General features: G+C 40.2%; 1 protein-coding gene across 4 annotated transcripts in view; it reads right to left on the bottom strand.

Annotated features, from left to right (window-relative positions):
* Positions 1-18,747, bottom strand: part of LOC144698702 (adhesion G protein-coupled receptor L3-like) — an 891,299-nt gene that overhangs the window by 688,661 nt on the left and 183,891 nt on the right. For all 4 annotated transcript variants that reach the window (XM_078570511.1, XM_078570510.1, XM_078570509.1 and 1 more), the window contains exon 2: positions 6,349-6,459. The gene's annotated coding sequence lies outside the window, so the exon portion shown is untranslated. The remainder of the gene's footprint in view (positions 1-6,348; positions 6,460-18,747) is intronic.

Below are 18,747 nucleotides of genomic sequence, written 5' to 3' on the forward strand. Positions count from 1 at the left end.
AGATTCGAATTATCAGTCCTAAGAAAGTTGGTAACTGCTCATTATTGGCAAAGACTGACACAGGGGCAAGTCCCAATCCTCTGCAGATTCTAAAAGTCATGGAAGGTCATGATGAGGCCTACTTTGCAAAACTTTCAGTGTACAATGGTTCACTTAATCCATGTGCAGGATTCATATTCCTAGAGTGCAAGTGCATCAATCTTCCTGGGTGTCACACATGTTTTATATCATAAAGACTAAAGGCCTTCCGCCATGTCATGACCTCAAATTAGTGCAAGTCTATGGATTCAGTCAGACATCATATGGCAGATCAACCTCAGAAACTACTCCGATTACCTCAGTTCACAACCTAACATTGAAATACCCAGAATGTTTTGACTAACTTTCAGTTTCAAGGGAGCTGCAACTTTACACTTGCAGGAGAATGCAACTATGTGAATTGATCCACCACATAAGTGCAGCATCCACTTACAAGGTCAAACTAGACAAAATGGAGAAAGGCAGAATCAGTAAATGAGTACAAGAGCATACAGAGCAGTACAGCTCAATTGCGTGCATCATAAAGAAAGATGGATCATTGCGAGTATGTCTTGATCCATGATGTTTAAAGGCAGCTTTGAAATGTTGTCCTTTCTAAATACCCACATTAGAAAAGTTAAATCTGAGATTTGCAATTCCAAAGTTCTTTTCGGAGTTTGATGTCAGTAAATCTCGTGGGGGCGTCCCAAGAGCTTAGACGATACCGTTTTCAAATGACTTCCTTTCAGGCTATTAGCCAGGATCTCTTTCAAGCTCACATGGACCGCAATATAAGTACTGTGCCAGGATGCATTTGTGTTGCCGATGACATTGTTGTTGTGGAAAGAACAAAGCAAGAACATGGCCATAATCTGCACTTATTGATGCAAGCAGCATGTAATGAATGATTAGTATTCAATAGCCTGAAATACATCAAACATGCGGATCAATTTTTTGCATTCTATTTATTCCAGTGCTGGCATAATACATAGATCCAAGTACAATAGAGGATATTAAAGCTGTGCCAACTCCTAAGAAAAGGACAATCTTCGAAAATATTTGTGTCTCTTTAATTACTTGTCTCCATACATTCCCAATTTTGCTCGAAAACCATCCTCACTAAAGGAATTGTTGAGAAAGGATGTGTGTTTCCTTTGGCACAAAGACACCTCTTCAAAGCACTGAAACAATCGCACAATACGCCAAGCGCAACTGTCATGCACACTCTTAAGTACTATTTTCAGTTTATTTAGTGTGCAGAGAGAGATCATTATGGAAAACGGTCCACAATTTATTGATAAGCCATTTCCAGCTATGTGTAAGAGATAGAATATTGATCACACTACTTCTTCTCCTCATCGCCCTAGGTCTAATGGCCTAACTGAATAAATGACTCACTTGGTGAAATCCCTAATTCTCAAATGTAGACAGACCAAACAAGATCTACACATTGCAATGTTACACCTGGAGCAAAACCTTTAAGTACAATTATTCCATCATTGGCAAGACTTAATTTTGGCAGACGAGTGTGCACCAATTTACCCACTCTTACCCATTCTACTCTCTCAGAAACTAGAGAGAGCTTTTAAAACTGCAAGAGAAGATGACCAACATGCACGATAAAAAGGTGGGTACAGAATTGGGACAAGTGTGCATCCAGGATCTCACAGAAGGTACAGGGCCGCCAGCGAAGTGACAAGGGTTTGTTCGGAACCAAGGTCCCATGAAGGACAAGATCCCAAATGCGACCCTGAACAACATCCAAGAACGACAGTCCCATAGATCACTGTTAGCAATTAAAGAAAAGAAAGCTCCAGACAAGGTTACCTTTATAAGGTCTGGGTGTGCCAAGCAGGTTACCTTTATGCTTTAGAGACTCATAGATGCATCAGTTCTATTCATCCATGTAATGGTAACTAAACATGAACATTTATTGTAAATAGTTGTTTTTTGAAGGGAGGAAAAGTATCTTTAAAAAGGGGGGCTGTTGTAATATGCCTTTAAAAGATAGCAGCATGCCATCACTAGAAAGGAAGTGTGTCATGCGTTCCAGTCTCAGTTTCATTTTGGCCTGTGAGCAAAACACAGCATGCACCGTTCTACTGCTGCTTAAATGTATAAATTGTCCTCATGTACCTAGTCTTAATAAATGAACCCACAATGTTTTTACCCAATCACTTTTGAGGGATTGGTGTTTATATCATTATAAAAACATGACAGTGGCTAACGCCAAGCCAACATAATAATCATTTTCCTCTTACATGGTCCATTCAGCTTGGTGTTAGTAAGCAGGAATTTATCATATCAAGTGCCAGAGGGCTGGGTCAAAATATTGGAATTTCTTCCCTGACAGTACTGTGGGTGTACCTGCAGTTCAAGTGGGTGGCTCACCACCACCTTCCCAACAGCAATTAGGTATAGGCAACAAGTGCTGGCCTTGCCAATGATGCTCATATCCCATATGCAGATAAAACAAATATGTATTCCTCAACCCTTGCACCAGTTACTCTTTCTTTCCTCCTCAGCCCTATTTTTTCAGCTGTTTCAGGAAATTAGTTTGCTGGTCAAATTCTGACAGAAGGATTTACATCAAAAACATTAACCAATCTTTTCTACTGTTAGATGTGACAGACATATTGCAACATTTTCTGTTTTTATTTAAGATTTCTCATATATAGTTGTATAATTTTTCTTACTATCTTTTATTCAGATTATCATGAATATAAATGCTTCATCCTTCTTACCTGAAGGCACTGACACAACAGTGAAAAGCTGCACAGGTGCCATAGCCCTTTGCTACTCAACCAACTAGCAATTTCTTCTGCATTGTGCTAGTACAAGCCATGAAGGATCAGTTAGTTATTCCATGGTGTCAAGGAATCACAGCAGATTCCGACCCTAGCAGAGTTGAGCATCCCTTTACAAGTTACATTTATTTTTGTAAATTTATGCATTTAAATGTCTAATTTGCAGATTTGGAAAATACCATAGGAAATGGTGAGGGGGAGCAAAGGAAATTAAGAACTTGAAATTATAGAGTATCTTTCATGTCCTTAGGACACCCAAAGATGTGGTCACTGTTTGTAGGTAAACACAGTAGCCAATTTGCGCTCAATAAGGTCCTACAAACATTAACAAGTAAATGACCTGTTAAACAAATTTAGTGGTGTCAATTGAGAGAGAAATGGTAGCCGAGGAAACCACTAGAGATCTTCAAATAGTGGATGAAGCATGAACCCATGATTTTCCGATTCAATGGAAAAAGTGGAACCCCAAAGTTGACGTTTGAGCATAGATCACTGTGAGAAATTGATATTTTTTTTATATTTTTGGGGAATATTGTGAAAAGACTGTGTGTGTCTGTGCATGTGTGTGTCTGTGATTTAATTAAACTGGCAGAGATTAATAGGAGACAGGTCATCTGGGGAGGTTTAAAACATGAAAAGGATAGAGATGTTAGGTTTGAGGTACAAGTAAACAGGTTGGATCTAACATTTCTCCAGTGGGAGAGAGTTACAGGTCATGTGGTAGCCCTTTATTGAAGCTACAACACTTTGCCTTGGGTAATATTACTGGATGCTTTATAGTTAAACATCTATAAGGGAGTGTTGCCTAGAAGGCATTTACTTGTGGATCTGACCAAGTAGAGTGCCTTTTTGGGGGAATATTTTGTAAGACTAAGTTTAAATGTGTATCTTTAAACGAAGTTCATATTTCAAGTTGTTAACCTTTTATTAATACTAGCAAAATTTAGAGGCACTTTAAGCAAATACAGAGGCAGGAACAGAGAAGAATAAAAGGTCTGTAATAAGGTGGAAGGGCAGGAGTGATTAAATTATAAAATGGATGATGATACAAGCGAAAGAGAGTGGTATTGGGACTAGAAAACAAAATATTTTGTCACCTTTTTTCTTCCTCTATTCCCTATCTGTCCTCAGCTCCATGCCTCAGTCATTACCTTGTTCAGTCTGGGTTCCACCTACTTTTGATACTGTACCTCCTATATCACTGCATAAAATATCCCATTTCCTCAGTCACTATGCGAGTGCATGCACCTGGTAAGAGTAGTGGGTTGCAGAGGTATAACCACTCTCCTCAGCACTATTAGCATGAAACAGACAGCAGCTGAGACAAAGGGGAAAATAAAACCACTTTTGAAGTTCAGTGACACTTTAAAAGGGTGGGAAACTACTAATCAGTAAATGAGTAAGATGCACTATGCTTCTACCGGCAGCAACATCATATTCAAAGTTTCTGTTAAATGCAAGAATCCCAATCAATCTGGGATAGATGTATTAGCAGAAGAACACAGATATGTCACTGATAGTGTTACTTGAACCTTGATACATGGAGAATCTGCTTGCCCCATTACCCTTCTCAACTGAAAGCAGCTGGAATAAGCAGCTTGCAAGAGCATAAAATAAGATTGTGAAATAAATTTTCCTCATATCTTCCTCATTTTCCTACAAAACTGAAAGATTAATTGACAAGCTTTCCACAGATCGTATTCTTGGATAAAATATTCACATTGTTAATATTAATAAGCAATGCTATTATTCCAGAACCTTTGCTTCTCTCAGGCTCTTACTTATGTAAAGGTCAGTCAATTCCATTTTTATTAACTGCAGAGATTTTAAAAAGTCTATTTCATAACCATTGGAATTTGAAGACTAATTCTAAGGGGACATTTATTGATAGAATTTCCACTGACTTATATGAAAAATTGACAACCAGAGAATTCTGAATTCATCACTGTAGACAATAATCAGTGACAAAAAGAACAAAAATCATGAGATTTACACTCTAAAAGCACAAAGAAAATAAACATGCTTGAAAAGGTTAATCAATTCCTCAGTTTTTGCATAGGAAATTAGTATTGCATAATTTACAAATAGCCTGGTGCAATGATCTTCATTGAGCAAAGTGATCACAGGTGAAACATGAAGAACATGAAGCAGCAAATAGGTCATCCCATGACATGTTCATAAATAGAGTTTAAGAATCAATCAAAACATTAGTTGCAGGGAATATCAATTCGGTCACAATACATTATCATTTTGAAAAGTGAATCCTTTAACTTCTGGGAGCTGAAAAGAAAGTGAAGCTGAACAATTTGACTTGAATAATATAAGAGAAATTGCTCTGCCAACTGAAAATTTAAAAGGAACATAAAACTTTAACCCCATCCTCCCCCTCCACCCCTAAGGAAAGCTGAAAATGGGCAAGGCCCAAGGATGAATCTGAGAAGAAGAGTTAAGTGTACCAAACCACTTCATTACTGGTCAAAAGAGCTGCTGAGAAATGGATGTAGGTTATCATAAATAGATCAGGTTGGTGCTTTAGAAGCCATAATATGGAGAATATACAAACAAAGATCTAGTTTTGAATTGTCCCTTCTTGTAAGTCACGTACATTATTGTTGGGTCATATGATGGGATTCTTGAAAACTATAGCACAAAATCTATAATGCAAAGACTTCATTGAAAATTTAAAATCTACTTATTGCATAAAATATGGGCCTTATTTATACATATTGGAACACTTAAATCTTTAGATCCTGCCCCAGCAATAATGGGTACATCCGCTTCAAGTGTTTATCATTTTAATGGGATAAGTACCTAAAGTATAGTTAAGGAAAGACAGTTGAACATATTTTCTCCAGTCCCCTGAAAAGCAAATTTCTAAACCAACTCCTCGATATCTTGGGGAGAGATTGATCCCTTGTTCAGTGATTTTAATAACCAACTATATTTGGCACATTTTGCCCATTATGTATTGCTTCCTGCTGGCAAAGTTCCCTGAAGTTCTAGGCTGCTTCACCACAGCTGTGAACTGTGAATGAGAAATTCAGGAGAATAATTTAGGAAGAACAGCAACACTTCAACAGTGAGCCCATAGCTAAAACAGAACTCTAAAAGCGTTTTCATGAGGGATTTAAATTTACAAAAACAAAAATAAAAATAAGTAAACATTTACACACCAAAGAAAAATCTCTGCAAGTTGAAGACCAAATTCCAGTACTGTGTGGCAAACACATTATTATGAGAACAACTAATCTGACCATACAGAATGGCTCCTCAAAAATGCCATGTTACCATAAAAAAACAGTAACGACAATTAGCCTTGCCTGGTTCATTTACATACACATGTCAACGGGATCAAGGTTCGAAGTGTCTAAAATCTGTGAAACTCAGCAACCACACTTTTCATTTTTCCAATTCAGTATTGAAAATAAATTGACCTTTTCATTTCTACAAGATAAATTTCAGGAGGATTTTGTTTCGTACACTCAAAAATTCCTCATGTGTTACATAAAGGAGCAATACTGACCTCAGTCTGAATTGATTGAAATAGTGACCAAGCAGAAAGATCAGCACTAAGTCGTCAAATCAATTCCTTGGCAACCGAAACAAAATTGTTCTGGGAGTCAATGAAGAACACCTGAAAAACATGGAGATGTAGAGTTTAATTATTCCACAAGTATGCTTCTGGTGTGTTAACAAGATGTGTTTAAAATATTTTAAAATGGCCTATTTTGATCTTAATTTTAATTTATCATTGTACACTGTAAACTCTTGTAACAGAAATATTTTTTTGCTGGTAGTGAAATTTCAATATCCTTTCATGGGAGTACGTAATGATCACTTTTTTAAAAATTCCAATAAGAGAATCTGGAAGACATGATTAAAATCTTTTATTTAAAAAGCATTATCTGGTTGTTAAACTGATATAACAGAAAAAAAACCTCAAAATTTAATCATATTAAAGCACAGCCAAAAATCTAATGCAGTCCATTCGAATGGAGAGGGGCATATGTGTATGTATAAGTGGGAAGGTTGGTGGCATAGTAAGAAGTCTTTAAACAATGTCAGCATTTAAACGTAATTATTCTTTCTTGACATGCCATGGAGGTGCAATGAATTTCTACGGCACTCAAGATTAGAACACCTTGTTTAAAGTAAGTAGACCTGACTCAATGTGGGGTCCTACTCATTATGGTGAGCAGGAGGCTATAAGAACACCTTATTTTCTCCACATCCATTGGTTAGATATTCATTTCAACAGCTGAAAAACGACCTCTTAAAAAACATAAGTAGTACAACTAAAATTATTTTCCACTCTGAATGATTAGCCATTAAATCATGACAGACTTTTGTGTCTGTCTTCAATGCTAAACAGTGAAAGAACTGGACTATGTGAAAAATAAGAGCTGTAAAGAATCACAATCACAGAATCACACAGCATGGAAGAGGCTCTTCGGCCCATCAAGTCTGCACCGACACGTGAGAAACACCTGACCTACCTACTTAATCCCATTTAGCAGCACTTGGCCCATAGCCTTGAATGTTATGACGTGCCAAGTGTTCATCCAGGTACTTTTTAAAGGATGTGAGGCAACCTGCCTCCACCACCCTCCCAGGCAGTGCATTCCAAACCATCACCACCCTCTGGGTAAAAAGGTTTTCCTCACATCCCCCTTTAATCTCCTACCCCTCACCTTGAACTTGTGTCCCCCTGAGACTGACCCTTCAACTAAGGGGAACAGCTGCTCCCTATCCACCCTGTCCACACCCCTCATAATCTTGTACACCTCAATCAAGTCGCCCCTCAGTTTTCTCTGCTCCAACAAAACCAAGCCTATCCAACCTCTCTTCATAACTTAAATGTTTCATCCCAGGCAACATCCTGGTGAATCTCCTCTGCACCCCCTCTAGTGCAATCACATCATTCCTAGAATGTGGTGACCAGAACTGCACACACTACTCCAGCTGTGGCCTCACCAAGGTTCTATACAACTCCAACATGACCTCCCTACTTTTGTAATCTATGCCTCGATTGATAAAGGCAAGTGTCCCATATGGCTTTTTCACCACCCCACTAACATGCCCCTCCGCCTTCAGAGATCTATGGACACACACGTCAAGGTCCCTTTGTTTCTCAGAACTTCGTGTCATGCAGTTCATTGAATACTTCCTTGTCAAATTACTCTTTCCAAAGTGTATCACCTCACACTCTTCAGGGTTAAAGTCCATCTGCCACTTATCTGCCCATTTGACCATCCCGTCTATATCTTCCTGTAGCCCAAGACACTCAACCTCTGTTAACCACCCGGCCAATCTTTGTGTCATCCGCAAACTTACCAATCCTACCCCCCACATAGTCATCTATGTCGTTTATATAAATGACAAATAATAGGGGACCCAGCACAGATCCCTCTGATATGCCACTGGACACGGGCTTCCAGTCACTAAAGCAGCCTTCTGTCATCGCCCTCTGTCTCCTACAACTAAGCCAATTTTGAATCCACCTTATCAAATTACCCTATATCCCATGTGCATTTGCCTTCTTTATAAATCTCCCATGTGGGACCTTGTCAAAGGCTTTGCTGAAATCCATATAAACTACATCAACTGTACTACCCTCATCTACACACATGGTCACCTCCTCAAAAAATTCAATCAAATTTGTTAGGCATGACCTCCCTCTGACAAAGCCATGCTGACTATCCCTGATCAAACCTTGCCTCTCCAAGTGGTGATAGATTCTCTCCTTCGGAATTTTCTCCAATAGTTTCCCTACCACTGACGTGAGACTCACTGGTCTGTAGTTCCCTGGCTTATCTCTACAACCCTTCTTAAATAGCGGAACCACATTAGCTGTTCTCCAGTCCTCTGGCACCTTCCCTGTGGCCAGGGAGGAATTAAAAATTCGGGTCAGAGCCCCTACGATCTCCTCGCTTGCCTCCCTCAGCAGCCTGGGACACAAATCATTTGGACCTGGAAATTTGTCCACTTTTATGCCTGCCAACACCTCCAATACCTGGTCACTCCCTATATCAATTTGCTCAAGAACCTCGCAGTCTCTCTCCCAGAGTTTGATACCTTCATCCTCAGGATCCATACATTTCTCTCTCTCTCTCTCTCTCTCTCTCCTCACAGAATGCCTCCAATCCAGGATCTCAGCAAGTACTTCAAAAGCTGGACTTTGTAATGTGCATCTTGTTGTATTACAACTATAGCAAAGGATTTGGCCAATCAGGTTTTTTCTTCAGAGCAGGGTACAATTTAGCTAGATTTTCACTCAACTGCTGCCAAGTTATAGATGACTTTATAGTTTAGGTTTCAACAGTCAAAAAATTCATTGATTAAAACAATGCAACCCAACGGGAGACATTTTCTGACAGAACTACTGCTTAGTGCTGCTAAACTTGATGGTAAACAGATACCAATGTAGGTGGCATGGGCGAAGTTGCTGCATAGATATTAATGCACACATTAAACTGGAAGCAAAAAAATGAAAGTATCATGAATACTAGAACTCTAACTAAATGCAGGCGCTAAGAGGCTTACTGTGCATCTTCATCATTGTCCATGCAAGATTCTTGTATGGTCTGTTTCAATATTTTTCTCATGCCTATAAATCCCTGATTCTTGTAAAATGACATCCACTTTGCATTTGTAACAAGATGAAGCATCTCAACTTGAGGCACTGCATGCATCAAATGCAGCTTTGGCTACATCTGCCAATTTGTGACATCACTTCTCTTCACTTTCCTCCACAACAGATTTTTGTCTTCTCAACACTTTGGTCCAGTTGATCTATATTTTAGAAGTTACTCTTTCGCTCTTGAAACCACCTGACCCTCAGGTTTAATAGTTATGCCTTTTGTTTCACCCCTAATTCTTGGCCTCCACCACCATCCCCAAACTGAGTTCAAACAGACAGAGTGAAAGGCAGCACCTCACAATGCTACATATCATATTATATTGGGTTCTGAAGTGGAGCTATATTGGACTCAAAACATTAACTCTGGGGAGAATTTTCTCCCCGCTGGGTGGGGGGAGGGGAGGAGGGGGGCTGTTGGATCAGCTGTGCACCGCCATTTTACGTGGGCGGGCCAATTAAGGCCCACCCAGCGTGACGCGCACCTGGAAGCGCTGTGTGCTCCCTGTGCGAGCAGGGGAGTAGGCTGAGTCGGGGCATGTGCGCGGAAGAGCGTACAAATCTCCGAGGCACAGAGTTGCCTCAGGGAGATTAGTTTGATATTTGAAAATTTTAATAAAGAAAAAAAAAATTAAGACATGTCCTCTCATGTGACGGCGTCACATGACCTGGGACATGTCAACGAATCTTATTAAAAATTTTTATTGAACTTTAAAAACCTTCAGGAAACTTCATCCCGCCTGTGGATGAGGTTTCATGATAAATGCGAAGGTCACCTGGGCTCCTCACCTGCCCACCAACTTAAGGTTGGAAGGGCAGCTCAGTTTATTAGTTTAATTGATATTTAAATGGCCTTAATAGGCCTTTAACAGTTCGGTGGGCATGCAGCCGGCTCCAGTGCGCGCCCGCTTGCCGACCCAAAGATTCTGGTCTCTGTTTCTCCCTCTACAGATGTTGCCAGGCCTGAATTTTTCCAGCACTGTTTTACCTCTCAATACTATATTGCCGTTTTCTTAAAAAAAAACTTTCCTCTCCACCAAAATTTCCTATTTCTCCTCAAACACCAACATATGATCCAACTAAAACTGACAGGTGCCCTTCCCTCCTGGCATCTTGGCTAAGCTGTCATTCCTCTTGCAACAAGCTCTATGGCTAATGAGTGATGAGTTTCTGTAATATGGAATGAACTGCAGCCAAGTTCCTTCTTCAGTCAACAGGGCACAAAGGCCAACTACAATTTCCTCAACACCATTCTGTCACAGATTCACTAACTCAGACCAGTAACTAAACCTTGGACCTTTCATGGTCTGATGGCAAAGAGCCATTCAAGAAGTTGTTTTATAGTTTGTACAACCCAACTCATCTCTTGTTCATGTAAAATGGCAAATCACCGTTCACACTACTGTGATTCCCTGCCCCCAGATATTTTATTCCATTGGCTTTGAGCATTGCACATCAGACCACCTTCATTCTGAATCTTTATCTTGCATTTCTTTAGAGCCATAATCTACAGATTCATTGAAGGGAATTTTTTTCCTGTAACAACAACTACTGGTGAACTTATTGAAAGATGAAGTGTTACATTAGACATACTCATGAAAGACAATTATATTATAGTGGGGCAAATGTAACCCCACTATTTAAAAAAGGAGGGAGAGAAAAAACAGAATTACAGTCAGTTAGCCAAACATCAGTAGTGGGGAAAATGCTAGGGTCTATTATAAAAGACGTGGTTACAGAACACTCGGAAAGCATTAATGGGATTAGGCAAAGTCAGCATGGGTTTATGAAAGGGAAATCATGCTTAACTAATCAATGGAGTTTTTTTGAGGATGTAACTAGTAGGGTAGATGAAGGGAGAACGAGTGGATGTGGCGTATTTGGATTTCAAGAAGGCTTTTAATAAGGTCCCAATTAAGAGGCCAGTGGCAAAATTAAAGCACATGGGATTGGGGGTAATATACTGGCATGGATTAAGAGTTGGCTGACAGGCCAGAAACCGAGAATGGGAATAAATGGGTCTTTTTCCAAGTGGCAGGCAGTGATGTACCACAGGGATCAGTGCTTGCGCCCCAGCTATTCACAATATATATAAATGGCTTGGATCAGGGAACCAAATGCAATATTTCCAAGTTTGCTGACAATACAAAATTGGGCAGAGTTGAGAGTTGTAAAGAGGATGCAAGGAGGCTTCAGGGCGATTTAGACAAGTTGTGTGTGTGGGCAAACACATGGCAGATGCAGTACAACGTGGGTAAATTGAAGTTATACACTTCAGTGTGAAAAACAGAAAGGCAGAGTATTATTTAAATGGTGATATATTGAGAAATGTGGATGTACAAAGGGATCTGGGTGTCCTTGTATACCAGTCAATGAAAGTAAATAGACAGGTGCAGCAAGTAATTAGGAAGGCAAATGGTATGTTGGCCTTCATTGCAAGAGGATTTGAGTTCAGAAGTAGGGAGGTCTTACTGCAGTTATACAGGGCCTTGGTGAGACCACACCCTGGAGTATTATGTGCAGTTTTGGTCTCCCTACCTAAGAAAGGATATACTTGCCGTAGAGGGAGTACAGCGAGGGTTCTCTAGGCTGATATTGGGGATGGCAAGGCTGTCGTATGAGGAGAGATTGGTTCGACTGGGCCTGTATTCATTAGAGTTTAGAAGAACGAGAGGGGATCCGATTGAAATACATAAAATTCTAACTGGGCTGGACAGACTGGATGCAGGGAGGATGTTTGTCCTGGTTGGGGAGTCTAGAACAGAATGTATTTCAATCGGATCCCCTCTCGTTCTTCTAAACTCTAATGAATACAGGCCACAGTGTCAGGATACATAGAGGCCATTTAGGACTGAGATGAGGAAAAAAATTCTTCACTCAGAGGGTGGTCAACCTGTGGAATTCTCTCCCACAGAAGACAGTGGAGGCCGGGACACTGAGTACATTCAAGGAAGAAATTGATAAATTTTTGGATATTCGGGGCATCAAGGGATATGGAGAGAAAGCAGGAATATGGCATTGAGATAGAGGATCAGCCATGATTATATCGAATGGCAGAGCAGGCTCAAAGGGCTGAATTGCCTTCTCTTTCTCCTAATTTCTATGTTTCTATGTTTGACAGTTTCCATCATAGTCTAAGATCAATATATTGATGAAATAATGCATCACGTAGCAGAGTGAACCATTCTTTCCAATTGAAAAGTGACCCATGTACTTCTACATTATTTTGTGAAGATTTTTCCTGATTAAATTCCGAAAAAACAGTTGAGAAACTTATGAAAAGGCATCCCACAATGGAGGCTTTTGCTTTGGCTTTTCAGTCAATATTTGTAAAATGGGGACAAGTAGCTTTTAAATTCTCAGTGAATCAAGAAAAACACCTGAACAAACAGAAGCTACCACAAATGCTAACACCCTCCAAGCACAACACACAAAAATAAATGAGTAAGTACTTTTTTCCCTTGATGAATCATTTTTATTCTAATTAATGTTCCTTAAAAATGGTTTAGTTGTGCAGTGCCATCTTTGAGAAACTGATTACAAATACACAGTCAATTACTGTTGTCTGTAGCTTAATAAGGTGCTGGCATTAAAACACAGCCGTTTACAGCTTCAACAGACAGTAGCCATTGTAGGGTGGAGTAAGTACAAAGTTAATTTAAATGGAAACGTCTGTTTGCTTGACTTGGGTCCTTGAACAATTTAACTCAGCCAAAGTTTTGCAACAATCTTGGGATTTCTTAGATTACAGTATTTAACCAATTAGTCATAGACAAGACTTATTTGTGCTCAACAGTCGCCAGGTAAAGCACCCTTGACAGAGTTTATTCCAAGGCACATAATTTTAAAGACAGTAGTAGTTTGTTTTGACATCTACGCCAAATATGCACAAATGATGCTGATGAGCACATCATCCAAGTGAATGCCAGCTCCCTAATTTTAATGAAGGGTTCAAATCAAAGTTAAAGCATTCAGCGAACACAGGAGGGTCTGAATGCCTCAGTTTGATCCCCACTGCATTGAAGTTGCTGGCTACTGAGTCTCCTCTATTTACACAACACAATTTCATCCTGTCAGCACAGTCCACAGGATAATGAGTAGATATTTCACCAACAAATGCTAAAATAATGGCACAGATTTTGCTGTGGTAACGATGGCAAAGCTGTCAGCATTTGCTGTCATTACTTAACTGAAACAAACAGCAACTTCTGGAGTCTGCACATGCATAGAATAACACAGACATCCAGAAGTTTCTGTCTTTGATTCTGTTATTCTCCAGAGGGTTACTCTCCCCACCCACTCCAACACTGGAAACAATGGAATTCAATTGAATCAATGAGAACTTCTGCTCTTGCACTGTTGGTCTCACTGTAGACACTCTTGAAAAGTTTCACCTTGGGAATGAGGTATAACTGGCTTGTTAGTGGCATACAACTTCATAATTACTTCTAAACACCCTCACTGGCCCTGAAAAGCTAATTTTATATTTGTAGAATGTCAAATTCCTCCCTAAATGATAAAAAAAATCCACATAAGTTATTTTGTTCTCCTTTATAAAATGTTTTTAACTTCTATATTCATCCAATCATAATCATTTATTCTGCTTTCTACAAACTTAAATTAAAAGGTGAAGTATATTAAGTGCTTTTATCTTCCGAATTTTCAGTTTATGAATACTTCAAGTGTTTAGCTCCTTACTGGCTAATATCACTGTTGCTGCAGACCAAGACAATCCTTCTGAATTGGCGCTAAATTTAAACTGCCATCAATAAGGGGGAAAACCACACCACAGAGATTGCAGGATGGGCAGTTTTCTTCAAGTTCAGAACTGAGTGCTCTTGCTTCACCCGTGCACAAAAAATCCATTAATCAGGGCTGTAAATGCACTGTTGCTATCTCTGATGTGGATGAATCACAGGGCAAGGACCCAAGATAAAGTACCTTCATTGAAGTCCAAACCCAAAAATAAGTCTTTACAGTAGCTAAATTTTAACAGCCACCTGCAAACACAGACCTTAAGTAGCGCAGCAAAATCCACAATCTTTGTAATCTTAAGAGATCACTCAGTGGTTTCTGATAGAAAAAGTTCATTTCTAGAAACAAAACTCAGTTTTCTAAATGTTGTGTCACAGGAAAGACATCAAATCAAGTCACTACATTCTGAAATGTTCAGCCATAAAAAGGACATTTTATAAGCTGGGTTCCATTTGTTTTGATGGGGAGATTGAAACACACCCACTTTAATAAGCTGAGTGCTTAACAGAAACGATCTTCCCCATGCTTGGGGCTGCTAAATCAACAATAGTGAATACGGGCACAACTGGTGTCAGCAACATAACTACTAGCTCAGCATTAAAAGCAGCACCGTCTTCATGAAAGTGTTTGGCAAACATTTTTATTTGTTTGAGCAGTAAAGGCTGCTAAACGTTTAACTTCACTGGCAAATAATAGAATTGTGATGGAAATACAGATAAAGGTTGATTTTCCAAGTTGGCCCTGCTCAGGGGTCAAGCCTTGCCTACCAACCACAAATGATCAAGAATCTGTGGGCAGCCTGTTATGAATTGCCAGACAGGCACGGCTAGTGGGCACGAATAGGCACAAACTGCCATGAAGGCGATCTTTGAAAAAATCAGACCTGTAATCTTGAGACACGTATGTATGTTCTTTAAGAGTAATGGTACACCCATTGTTCAAGCAAGGACTGAAATAGCCTATCGTGCGAATACCACTTCAGATTGAACTTCAGGCAGCAGAGGGGTATAGACCATGGATGCAAACTTATAATTCCTCACTCACATGGCTATCAGCAAAAAAGAAATATCAGCAGCAACATGGTCAGCAAGAGTGACAAATGGTGAACATGTTTCTTTCTCCCTTCTGCCCACCAACCCTCACCACCCCACCATGTCCAACTCCTCCTTTCCCACTATTTTGAAGGGGAATATGCTAGTGGTCTGCTAAATCCTGTTTAAGCAGAAATTTCAGAGTTAGGTTGTCATTAAATGACATACTACAACATAAGGAGAGAATGAAAGTGACACAGTCCATGCAGTGGAGGGGAACCCACAGCTCTTTTGCAACAAATCTTCAAACCATCTCTTACAAAAAAGCCTTACATGATTGAAGATTCCTTTTGCAACACACAAGTCTGCATCCATCAAACAGTGAATAGATCTCATGTCAGCATTTGATCTTTTAAGATGCAGTTGGGTGCTCATAACACCTGGAGCAGCTGAATGCTAAATGAGGCACCACTTGTCAAAACTACAGTAATTCATGCAAATTGAATCTGCAGTCATTGCTCAATAGTTGGAATTGGGCTTGGATGTCTTTTGTGGCAATGTTGGAGTTCACCAATCTCCAGTGGGACGGGGTTGATTTCCTCAAGTTTAAATTCAATGCAAAGGTAAAATCAAAAATTAGTGGGTGTAACCATGTGTCACTCTCCTACCTTCAACAACTGGCATCATATGACGCAATACACCAACTCGTGCAGTAAGATCATTAAAACAGGAGGTCAAAGGGAACCACAGACAACTACTCAATTAGATTTACCACCTTGTACACTTAAACAAAATAAATACAGTAAATAACATGAAACAAATGGAATGCCATTGTTTTTTACAATAAGCTGTTATCTGACCTCTGAAGTGAAGGTTTTGTGCTCACCTTGCAATGTCGACAGTCTAAACTCAAAGACAAACATATGATGCCACAAGGTACCAGAAGTATACAGCAACTACAATTCCATCTCTTTAACTTGTCATTTATGCCATAGGCAGCAATTAAAATTCACATCTCCCAAAACATTTCCTCCCCTTTTCTAGAAGTTGTGACTCAATCAGTAGCACCAGCAGCTGTCCAGTACTTTGCCCATGCAATCATTCTTCAAGTGAGAATTTGAACAGAAAGGGACTGAAATTCTGTTGAAGTTCTGCTAGTTTCAAACTGTGCCTTTAGTGAGACTACAGCGGGATACCCAAGAGAAATGACAGGGACAAACATTTTCAATTCACATTGATGAACAGGCTTTAGGGGCTCCCCGAGCCAGAAGCTGCTGCTTGTGCTCCACAATTCGGTTATGACATTTGTATGGAGAGCAATCCATCAAGTGAACATCAGTGCACTAATGTTCACAATGACACACCTATCTCATGCCCTCCCACTGACCGTGCAAAGTGTGGTGGGGTATGTGCCGCAGGACATAGTCAGGTGCAACTGTAGCAGTTACGTCCCAGTCACTACTTGAGGAATTTCAGCAGCAAAACATCAGCAGGATACTTCAACTTGTTGGGGGAAGTTAACATGACAGCCAATTACCACCCCGTCTTCACTCAACAGAAACATAAACACACTTTACAATGGCTCTCGCTTGGATCGCAGTCAGGAACAGGATTCCTGGGCAAGTTTAATACTCCTTGCATTGGAGTACTGAGGTCATCTCCAAAAGTCAACTGAGCTTTATAAACAACTACTGATTCTGGTGAACAACTACAACATTTAATTTCTCATAAAATAAGATTAGTGTGGTGATCTAATGGATCTAAGCGCCAATCATAACTGAGATTAGTGAAATTAGTACGATTTCCCCCACAGACTATGTTGTTTATCTCCCTGCATCACTAAGGAATGAGAAAACCAGAGAGCCCTGTAAGTCAATACAACCTGACAGCTGGGGCAAGAACTGACAAATGGCAGTGTATGCCTGGCCAGATATGGCAAGGGGGATGGTGGGAAAGAGGAGGAGAAAGAATCTCTTTATAGGCCAAAGGTATTTTTTTTTTAAAATCACAACTATGGTCCATCATAAGACACTTTTGAAATATACCGCAGCTATCATAGCTAGAGTATGGAATCTATTTTAACTTTTGGTTGATGAATCAGTCTCCTTGGAGGAAGACACAAGAGAGGAACCACTTGTGTTTCCCCTACAAGTATTAGAAAACTGCAGCTGGAGTATTTTCTTGCAAGAATGTTTTGTTTATCACCTTCACACTTGTATGCTTCAAAGTACGCAGCTTCACCACTAGCAGAAAAGTTTTCCAGTTAGAATGTTACATTTATTGAGTCTTGAGCCATTTTCTTTGAACACTAACTAACACTAAAAAAGAGAGGGGAAGAGCAATAGTGGTAGGAGGCTCGATAGTAAGGGGAACAGACAGGCGTTTCTGCGGCAGTAGACGTGGCTCCAGGATGGTATGTTGCCTCAATGGTGCCAGGGTCAAGGATGTCACTGAACGGCTGCAGGGCATTCTAAAGTGGAAGGGCAAACAGAGATCGTGGGACATATTGGTACCAACGACACAGGTAGAAAGAGGGATGAAGTCCTGCAAGCAGAATTTAGGGAGCTAGGAAGCAGATTAAAAAACAGGACCTCAAAAGGTAGTAATCTCTGGGTTACTTCCGGTGCCACGCGTCAGTGAGTAGAGAAATAGGAGGTTAGCCCAGATGTATACGTGGCTGGAGAGATGGTGCAGGAGGGAGGGCTTTAGATTTCTGGTCATTGGGACCATTTCTGAGAGCAATGGGACCTGTACAAGGCGGACGGGTTGCATCTGAGCCAGAATGGGACCAACATCCTCATGGAGAGGTTCGCTAGTGCTGTCGGGGAGGGTTTGAACTAACTTGACGGGGGGGGATGGGACCCTGTGAGGAGGTTCAGCAGGGGGAGATGCACAGCCAAAATTACAAGAGAGAGCAAGTGAGTCTGGAAGGCATAGAAATGACAGTCCAGTTAAGGTACAAGGGAGTTTGGCAAGGTTGGATGGTATTTATTTTAATGCAAGGAGTCTGACGAATAAGGCAGTTAGTTGAGGGCACAAATTAAAACATGGAAGTATGATGTCATTGCTGTCACAAAGACATGGTTGAGAGAGGGGCAGGATTGGCAGCTCAATGTTCCAGGATATAGGGTCTTCAGGCGAGACAGGGAAAGAGGTAAAAGAGGAGGGGGTATCGCAATATTGATCAGGGAATCAATTACAGCAGTAAGGAGGGATGACATCTTAGAATGCTCCTCAAATGAAGTCATATGGGTAGAACTTAAAAACAAAAAAGGAGGCAATCGCATTGCTGAGAGTGTATTATAGGCCCCCAAACAGTCAAAGAGAAATAGAAAAGCAGATATGTAGGCAAATTTCAGAGAAGTGTAAAAATAATAGGGTAGTAATAGTGGGGGATTTCAACTTCCCCAAGATTAACTGGGTTAGTCATTGTGTGATAGGTGTAGAGGGAGCGAAATTCATAAAATGCACCCAGGAGAGCTTTTTAAGCCAGTACATA

The sequence above is a fragment of the Cetorhinus maximus genome, chromosome 2 (genome assembly GCF_964194155.1).
Source record: "Cetorhinus maximus chromosome 2, sCetMax3.hap1.1, whole genome shotgun sequence".
Classification (NCBI taxonomy): Eukaryota; Metazoa; Chordata; class Chondrichthyes; order Lamniformes; family Cetorhinidae; genus Cetorhinus; species Cetorhinus maximus.